This window comes from Sapajus apella, unplaced genomic scaffold (assembly GCF_009761245.1).
Source record: "Sapajus apella isolate SASKATOON/1434 unplaced genomic scaffold, GSC_monkey_1.0 scaffold56, whole genome shotgun sequence".
Taxonomy (NCBI): Eukaryota; Metazoa; Chordata; class Mammalia; order Primates; family Cebidae; genus Sapajus; species Sapajus apella.
In genome coordinates, this window is record NW_022436996.1 from 8,732,961 (window position 1) to 8,742,494 (window position 9,534).

Here is a 9,534-nt window from a genome sequence, read left to right on the forward strand (position 1 = left end):
GTTCATCTTCCTGCCTCAGTACAAAGAGTGTTCAGTGCAAAGAAGCCCTTTATCATGACTGTGGATTCTTGTCATGACTTGGTCATTAATCAGGTGTGTTTTGTTTTGGGCATGATTTTAATTACTGTCATTTTTTTCTAGATCCATACCATGGAAGGAAACAGATTAAACCAGTAGCTCCAAACCATGAGTTGGAATGGTCCAGGGAGTTGTTTAGAAGTACACATTGTCCCTAGGTCCCTTCCCAGAGAGTCTGGCTTAGGAGTCCTCAAGTGGGGCCCAAAAACTTTTGCTTTTACCCAGCTCTGCCCAGCCCAGCCTAGCCTCACCTCCAAAGGGTCTGCTGAGCAGCCAGTTCTTTGAATCCTGCTCTCCTAGGCAAGTCTGAAGATGCTCTGGCTGCAAACCTGAGTGATTTTAATGTCACTGCCTTCAGTCAGAAACTAGAGAAGGAAGGATGCTGGTTGTAAGTAGAGCTGGCAGGCAGGTGTGGAGGAGGAAGGGGGTGTAATGTGACAAAGCAAGTACACATCTCATGACAGTTGACAGGGTGTGGCCATACAGGTTTATAGTACTTATTAGAGACAGACAATCAAATGGGGGTGTAGCTCAGTGGTAGAGCATTTGACTGCAGATCAAGAGGTCCCTGGTTCAAATCCAGGTGCCCCCTCCCAGTTTCCTTTTCACTCACTGAACATGATAGGATGTTCTACCCCTAGATTTTCTTCAACACGTGGATTCATTCTGCAAAACAGGAGAGGAGGCAGGTCAGGTCTTTACTAGAAAGCCTCCCTTGATACCTGAAGCTCCAGAGAAACCCAGTTTCTTGAAGGCTAAGTCAGTGCTCATAGGTCTGGGAGAATTTTTTTTGTTTTTTTTTTTTGCACACCTCAACTCTCATCATTTGGGGAATTCAGAATTGTGTAAGTCTTGGGGGAAGACAGGATCCTGTCTCTGGTTAGGAAAACAGTAAGGTCAGATGTGTCCTCCCCCTGAATGTTTGAATCAGGGTTCCTCAAAGAAAGTAGAACCAATGGGGGCTGTGTGTGTGTGTGTGTGTGTGTGTGTGTGTGTGTGTACACGTGTGTGTGTGTATACATAGAGATTTTAAGGAATTGGATTATACCATTGTGGGGCTGGCAAGTCTGATGTCTGCAGGGCATGGCAGCAGTCTGGAGACACGGAAGAGTTGAGGTTGCAGCTCGAGTTCCTTTCTTAGGGGACAGCAGACATTTCCTCATAAGGTTTTCCTCTTATTGGCTGAGGCCCATCCACAGTTTGGTGGGTAATAAGTCTGTAAATTTAATGTTTAATCACATCTAAAAAATACTTTCACAGCAACATCCACATTGGTATGGACAAACATCTGGCCACTATGGCCTAACTAAGTTTGACACAGTTAAAGGAAAAAAAATTTTTGAGACAGACAGGGTCTCCCTCTGTCACCCACACTGGAGTGCAGTGGCATGATCTCTGCTCACTGCAACCTCCGTCTCCTGGGCCCAAGAGATCCTCCCACACGAGCCTCCCAAATAGCTGGGACCACAGGTGTACACCACCACGCCCAACTAATTTTTGTATTTTTTGTTGACATGGGGTTTTGCCATGTTGCCCAGACTGGCCTCAAACTTCTGGGCTCAAGCGATCTGCATGCCTCAGCCTACCAAACTGCTGGAATTAACAGGTGTGAGCCACTGTGACCAGCTGACACATAAAACTAACCAGCACAATTAGTAATGGCTTAAGTTTAGCTAATTATATTCCCCTAAACAAGACTATGAATGTTGAGTAAATCATGCATAGAGGGAGGGTGAATTTGAAATTCATTCTGGAGATGGCAGAGCTCTGGCAATGGCAGTAGGGCCAGAGGCTATAGAGTGTCTGTTGTGGTGGCAGTGGGAGCTCCATAGCCAGGGTGGGCTGAAGTCCTGTGTATGTGATGAGCCTGGCCTCTGCAGGCTTCCCTGAAGTACATGAGCTTCTTGACAGCCTGTCAGCGACTGCCCTCTGTGTCTCCACTCACTTTAGATGGCCTCTCTTTTAATCAAAGTGCCCTGGCTTGTAGCAGGGAAGCGTAACAAGTGATTTCAGAAGAATGAAGGGAATGTGGATTGGGAATCTGCTCTCGTTAAACCTGAGGATAATGGAAATCTAGGTAGCTTTTAGGGAAAGAAATCCAGAAACCTATATCAGAATGTAGAAAAGTTGAGTTAACTTTGCCTGCAGTCCCATCAGGACGAATTTGTAGTTCCCAGATTGTAAGTGGCCTCTGAAAAAGATGGCTGGTCCTACCAGTTTAAAGAAAATAGTCAGCTCATGTGTTGCCCTGTATGATCAGTTCCATATGGATTGAAACACAGACATATGTCTTTTTTTTTTTTTTTTCCATTTATTTTATTGCATTTTAGGTTTTGGGGTACATGTGAAGAACATGCAAGATTGTTGCATAGGTACACACGTGGCAGTGTGATTTGCTGCCTTCCTCCCCATCACCTACATCTGGCATCTCTCCCCTTGCTATCTCTGCCCAGCTCCGCACCCCGCACCGTCCCTCCTCTATATCCCCCCAACTGACCCCAGTGTGTAGTGCTCCCCTCCCTGTGTCCATGTGTTCTTATTGTTCAACACCCACCTATGAGTGAGAACATGCGGTGTTTGATCTTCTGCTCTTCTGTCAGTTTGCTGAGAATGATGGTTTCCAGGTTCATCCATGTCCCTACAAAGGACACAAACTCATCGTTTTTGATGGCTGCATAATATTCCATGGTGTATATGTGCCACATTTTCCCTGTCCAGTCTATCGTTGATGGGCATTTGGGTTGGTTCCAGGTCTTTGCTATTGTAAACAGTGCTGCAATGAACATTCGTGTGCACGTGTCCTTATAGTAGAACGATTTATAATCCTTTGGATACATACCCAGTAATGGGATTGCTGGGTCAAATGGAATTTCTATTTCTAGGTCCTTGAGGAATCGTCACACTGTCTTCCACAATGGTTGAACTAATTTACACTCCCACCAACAGTGTAAAAGTATTCCTATTTCTCCACATCCTCTCCAGCATCTGTTGTCTACAGATTTTTTAATGATCGCCATTCTAACTGGCGTGAGATGGTATCTCAATGTAGTTTTGATTTGCATTTCTCTGATGACCAGTGATGATGAGCATTTTTTCATATGTTTGTTGGCCGCATGTATGTCTTCTTTTGTAAAATATCTGTTCATATCCTTTGCCCACTTTTGAATGGGTTTGTTAGTTTTTTTTCTTGTAAATCTGTTTTCGTTCTTTGTAAATTCTGGATGTCAGCCCTTTGTCAGATGGGTAAACTGCAAAAATTTTTTCCCATTCTGTTGGTTGCCGATTCACTCTAATGACTGTTTCTTTTGCTGTGCAGAAGCTGTGGAGTTTGATTAGGTCCCATTTGTCTATTTTGGCTTTTGTTGTCAATGCTTTTGGTGTTTTGGTCATGAAGTCCTTGCCTACACCTATGTCCTGAATGGTTTTGCCTAGATTTTCTTCTAGGGTTTTTATGGTGTTAGGTCTTATGTTTAAGTCTTTAATCCATCTGGAGTTAATTTTAGTGTAAGGTGTCAGGAAGTTGGGTCCAGTTTCTGCTTTCTGCACATGGCTAGCCAGTTTTCCCAACACCATTTATTAAACAGGGAATCCTTTCCCCATTGCTTGTTTGTGTCTGGTTTGTCAAAGATCAGATGGTTGTAGATAAGTTGTATTGCCTCCGAGGCCTCTGTTCTGTTCCATTGGTCTATATCTCTGTTTTGGTACCAGTACCATGCTGTTTTGATTACTGTAGCCTTGTAGTATAGTTTGAAGTCTGGTAGTGTGATGCCTCCCACTTTGTTCTTTTTACTTAGAATTGACTTGGCTATGCGGGCTCTCTTTCGGTTCCATATGAAGTTTAAGGTGTGTTTTTCCAGTTCTGTGAAAAAGGTCATCGGTAGCTTGATGAGGATACCGTTCAATCTGTAAATTACTTTGGGCAGTATGGCCATTTTCACGATACTGATTCTTCCTAACCATGAACATGGAATGTTTCTCCATCTGTTTGTGTCCTCTCTTATTTTGTTGAGCAGTAGCTTGTAGTTCTCCTCAAAGAGGTCCTTTACGTTCCTTGTTAGTTGTATTCCTAGGTATTTTATTCTCTGTGGCATTTGTGAATGGCAGTTCATTCTTGATTTGGCTCTCTTTAAGTCTGTTATTGGTGTATAGGAATGCATGTGATTTTTGCACATTGATTTTGTATCCTGAGACTTTGCTGAAGTTGCTTATCAGTTTCAGGAGATTCGGGGCTGAGACGATGGCGTCTTCTAGATATACAATCATGTCGTCTGCAAATAGAGACAATTTTACTTCCTCCTTTCCTATTTGAATACCCTTTATTTCTTTTTCTTGCCTGATTGCTCTGGCTAGAACTTCTAGTACTATATTGAATAGGAGTGGTGAGAGCGGGCATCCTTGTCTGGTGCCACATTTCAAGGGGAATGCTTCCGGTTTTTGCCCATTCAGTATGATATTGGCTGTTGGTTTGTCGTCAATAGCTTTTATTATTTTGAGATATGTTCCATCAATACCTAGCTTATTGAGGGTTTTTAGCATAAAGGGCTGTTGAATTTTGTCAAAGGCCTTCTCTGCATCAATTGAGATAGTCATGTGGTTTTTGTCTTTGGTTCTGTTTATGTGGTGAATTGCGTTTATAGACTTGCATATGTTGAACCAGCCTTGCATCCCCGGACTGAAGCCTACTTGATCATGCTGGATAAGCTTTTTGATGTGCTGTTGCAATCAGCTTGTCAGTATTTTATTGAAGATTTTTGCATCTATGTTCATCGTGGATATTGGCCTGAAGTTTTCTTTTCTTGTTGAGTCTCTGCTGGGTTTTGGAATCAGGATGATGTTGGTCTCATAAAATGAGTTGGGAAGAATTCCCTCTTTTTATATTGCTTGAAATAGTTTCAGAAGGAATGGTACCAGCTCCTCTTTGTATGTCTGGTAGAATTCAGCTGTGAACCCGTCTGGACCTGGGCTTTTTTTGGGTGGTAAGCTCTTAATTGCTGCCTCAACTTCAGACCTTGTTATGGGTCTCTTCAGGGTTTCGGCTTCTTCCTGGTTTAGGCTTGGGAGGAGGCAAGTGTCCAGGAATTTATCCATTTCTTCCAGGCTTACTAGTTTATGTGCATAGAGTTGTTTGTAATAATCTCTGATGATGGTTTGAATTTCTGTGGAATCTGTGGTGATATCCCCTTTATCATTTTTTATTGCATCAATTTGGTTATTCTCTCTTTTCTTTTTTATTAATCTGGCTAGTGGTCTGTCTATTTTGTTGATCTTTTCAAAAAACCAGCTCCTGGATTTATTGATTTTTTTGAAGGGTTTTTTGTGTCTCTATCTCCTTCAGTTCTGCTGTGATCTTAGCTATTTCTTGTCTTCTGCCAGACTTTGAGTTTTTTTTGATCTTGCTCCTCTAGCTCTTTCAGTTTTGATGATAGGGTGTCAATTTTTGATCTCTCCTTCTCATGTGGGCACTCATTGCTATATATTTTCCTCTAGAGACTGCTTTAAATGTGTCCCAGAGATTCTGGTATTTTGTGTCTTCATTCTCGTTGGTTTCGAAGAACATCTTTATTTCTGTCTTCATTTCATTGTTTATCCAGTCAACATTCAAGAGCAAGTTGTTCAGTTCCCATGAAGCTGTGCAGTTCTGGGTTAGTTTTTGAATTCTGAGTTCTAACTTGATTGCACTGTGGCCTGAGAGACTGTTTGTTATGATTTCCGTTCTTTTGCATTTGCTGAGGAGTGATTTACTCCCAATTATGTGGTCAATTTTAGAGTAGGTGTGATGTGGTGCTGAGAAGAATGTATATTCTGTGGATTTGGGGTGGAGAGTTCTGTAAATGTCTATTAGGTTTGCTTGGTCCAGGTCTGAGTTCAAGTCCTGGATATCCTTGTTAATTTTCTGTCAACACAGACATATTTCTGTCTGTATCACAAAGCTCTTTGATCTCCTGCCACTGAGTAAGCGAAACAGCTGAAAATGAGAGCCCAGGCTGATCCCCGTGGGTGCCAAACTTTGATGTCCATGGAATCTGCAGCATCTCCTAGTCTCCTAGCTGAAAATAGGTCAGTGATTAAGAGAGTGGAACTTCAGGAATTATAAGATGGATTTATGGAAGCATGTGGAAAACTCGATTTATCCCAAATTACCAACTCTACCTAATCTCCAAACCTGCTCCTTCTTCCTTCCTGAAAGCTGACCAGCCCAGATGGAAGGGTTTTCACTGCAAGAGATCTGTTTCCCGACCTCTTATTGTCCCTTGACCTACGGTGAAAGTAGGATCTGAGCTGAGCCTGGGCACCAGTTCCTGGGAGGTGAAGACTCACACACCAAAATCATTTCCATCTGGCTAATGTATGTCAGCAAAATCCTCAAGAGCATGTGTGGATATAGGTTCTTGGAGTATTTTATAAAGTAGAAACTGTACAGTTTAAAATGACTGAATTTTTTATTAGAATTGTGCCCAATTAAAGTTCTATTTAAGATACCATAGCTGGAGCAGCTGGGATAAACCTGTTTGCTCAGTTGGTGGACCTAAGCCTGGATTCACAGGAGGCCAATTCCAAATGCATTTGAGATGCTAGGGATTTCTTGCTGTAATGTAGAAAGAATCCATAGGCTTCAGGGGGTAGGTAAGATTTATCACACGTGACTTGCCCTGGCTTGAACAACACATAGGTCTGTGGAGCTCTACATTCTTGAAAAGAATTCTGGTAGCTGTTGTCTGTAGACAGAGATGCTGGTGGGAGGCATGATAGGGGAAAGTGAGTGCCTGATTTCAATGGGGCTAGGCAATTCCAAGGGTGTCAGAGGGCAAGCAGCATGATACTTTAGCTGGAAATGAACTTTGGATGTTACTCCGTGGTCTGTGGCACACAGGTCTTGGCTGTGGCTCATCAGTGGTGAGGTTTTTAGGCCTGAGGATGGGGAGCTCATCGTGATCCCCTTGATGTGTAGATCTGAGCTACCACCATCGCCAGCACAATGGAGGTTCCTGGCCTCTGACCCAGTCCCCAGTTCTGTATCTGCTCGGAGACCCTGCCTCCCTTGATGGCAGGGAAGCTAAACTTGAGCAAAGGACTCTGCCAAATACCCAGTCATGGCCTGTGAATCTTCCTGCCAGATTTCCCCTAATAGGTCCTTCAGCCATTTGCCTGGAAACTGCATTGTAGAATGGGAAATAGCCACATAATTTTGGGATTAATGTTGTTTGCTGCATCTGTGAAGCTTCTGGAGGCTCAGTATTTTGGGAAACATCAGAATATCCCGAGAAAGACCACATCCTGCATCTTGCTTTGTTTAGCTACCACCACCATTAGAGGGGGCTTGAGAGACCGCAGTGACTACCCATGGTGTGCCGCTGTCACCCAAAAGGCTACAGACTGCAAGGTGTTCATCAGATAATACTGAGATAAGCCTTAGATGACTGACTAAAAGGTTCCAGTCGGGTTGCTTTTTACCTGTTCTTATTTTTGCTTACTGATTTTGGAATCTGACTCCAGCTTCCTTTCCCTTACTGGGCCCATGATCTGTGTCTGTCTGCATGGAGGAGAGAAAAGAGGCTGATAAGGTCAGCTCAGTTCTCTGGGAAGCCCCAGCAAACTTCCTGCATCATCTTGCTCCTTGTCCTCAGTCTCACAGAGCCTCCCAGAATCCTGCTTTCCTCCAGTCCGTAGTCTGGGTAGGCCAGGGTGTGAGTCTGCAGCAGTCCCAGGTGGGAAATCCAGAACCCAGAGCCAAAGTCCAGGGTATGGCACTCTAAGCTCCCAAATCTAAGCTCATTAGATTTCTCATGCCCGTAGGAGATGGGCATGAGGCTGCCGCTGGCTCATGTAGTTGTGTGCCTCAGCACAAGCTGGGTGCTGTGGAGAATACAGCAGGACTTAGAGACATGGCCCAGCCCTCTCTTGGGGATCACATGGATGTGCCTTGGGAGATTCTGGACAACCCTGCAGAAGTGCTGGAGTGCTACCCAGAGGGCTGCAGAGGGCATGGGTCTGTGCCTCACAAACTTAAAGTCCATAAAATCACCTGAGGACTATTGAGTCTGCACTTCAGAGATGCTGTGGGTGTGAGATTAGATATGCTGTGTCATTTTTTTTCCAGGGTGGATTGGAAGGAGCTTATGACCTAGGACCTACTTTGATGATTAAAAGTAAAACAGGCAGGGGGCACCTGGATTTGAACCAGGGACCTCTTGATCTGCAGTCAAATGCTCTACCCCTGAGCTATACCCCCAGTGGTAGAAGAATAGCGTAATTAACCCCCTTTTCATGTGTCCCCAGCACACCAAGAGCAAGACCCAGCTCTGCCGGTTGGGATGTCCAGACCGGTTCTGTTTCTCTTAACTCTGGCCTCCCTCCTGTCACTAATACTTCTTTCTCCATCACTTCTGTGTGCTCCTGGCTGAGGACACCCTGGTGACCTGGTTGAGCTTTATAACTGGAGAGACCCTTCAAGTCATCCAGATAATCCTCTTTGACAGTAGCAATTTTTGAGCATCATGCCAGGTGTTCTGGGCTGGGGCAGAACTCTAACTGGGTGACACCACCTTCCCCTGCACTGAAAGGACACCCAGAGCCTGTGTCTGGAGGCTTGTATTTGATGTTGAATACTGTTCGTGATAATTTGTCAAGTGAAAAGCAATTGCATTTGTTTAAAAAAAAAAATAAAAGAGTTACTCAACAAATAATACTCAGTCTTTTAAAAATGTGGTACATATACACTGTGGAATACCATGCAGCCACAAGAAAGAATGAGATCATGTCCTTTGGAGCAACGTGGATGGAGCTGCAGGGTGTTATCCTTAGCAAACTAACGAAGGAAGAGAAAACCAAATGCCGCATGTTCTCATTTACAAGTGGGAGGTAAATGATGAGAATACGTGGACACAGAGAGGAGAACACCACACACTGGCACCTACCCGAGGGTGGATGGTGGAAGGAGAAAAGATCAGAGAAAATACATATGCATAGTATATGGCTGACAAAATAATCAGATCCCTGTGACATGAGTTTACCTGTATTACAAACCTGCACATGTACCCTTGAACCTAAAATAAAATTAAAAGAAAAAAAAAATCATTAAAAAGGTGATCCTCCACAGAGTACCACTTCTAGAAGTTTACCCTTCAAAAGTATTCATATAAGTATATGAAGATACGTGTATGTGAATGTTCATCACAGTGGTTTTTAATTCCTCACAGCAAAACACTGGAGATCATCTAAATACACATTGGCAGGGAATTGGTTAAAACCAAACTTTGTCTCTTAGCCAGGAGGAGATGAGGAGAAGATAAAGATGCAGAGCAGCAGGGGATGCTGAGAGGTCTCCATGGCCTTAGTCTTCTCAGTCAGGTAGAAAACAGGTCATCCAAAGAGGATAGAGAGGTGGGGTGGGACTCATTACTTGGGAAGAAGGGCAAAGCGTGAACCAGGACTATGGGAAATGGAGAAGGGGTGAAT

The 9,534-nt window shown here is 43.7% G+C and overlaps 1 long non-coding RNA gene and 2 other non-coding genes across 3 annotated transcripts; 2 read left to right on the forward strand and 1 right to left on the reverse strand.

Annotated features, from left to right (window-relative positions):
- Nucleotides 1-598: 598 nt before the first annotated feature.
- On the forward strand, nt 599-670 carry TRNAC-GCA. Its single transcript has one exon. It is a non-coding gene; the product is annotated as a tRNA-Cys (tRNA).
- A 5,315-nt stretch (nt 671-5,985) lies between these two features.
- Nucleotides 5,986-8,748, forward strand: LOC116527896. The gene is made up of 2 exons (XR_004258779.1): nt 5,986-6,135; nt 7,374-8,748. It is a non-coding gene; the product is annotated as an uncharacterized LOC116527896 (long non-coding RNA).
- On the reverse strand, nt 8,237-8,308 carry TRNAC-GCA. The gene has a single exon. It is a non-coding gene; the product is annotated as a tRNA-Cys (tRNA).
- Nucleotides 8,749-9,534: the final 786 nt, after the last annotated feature.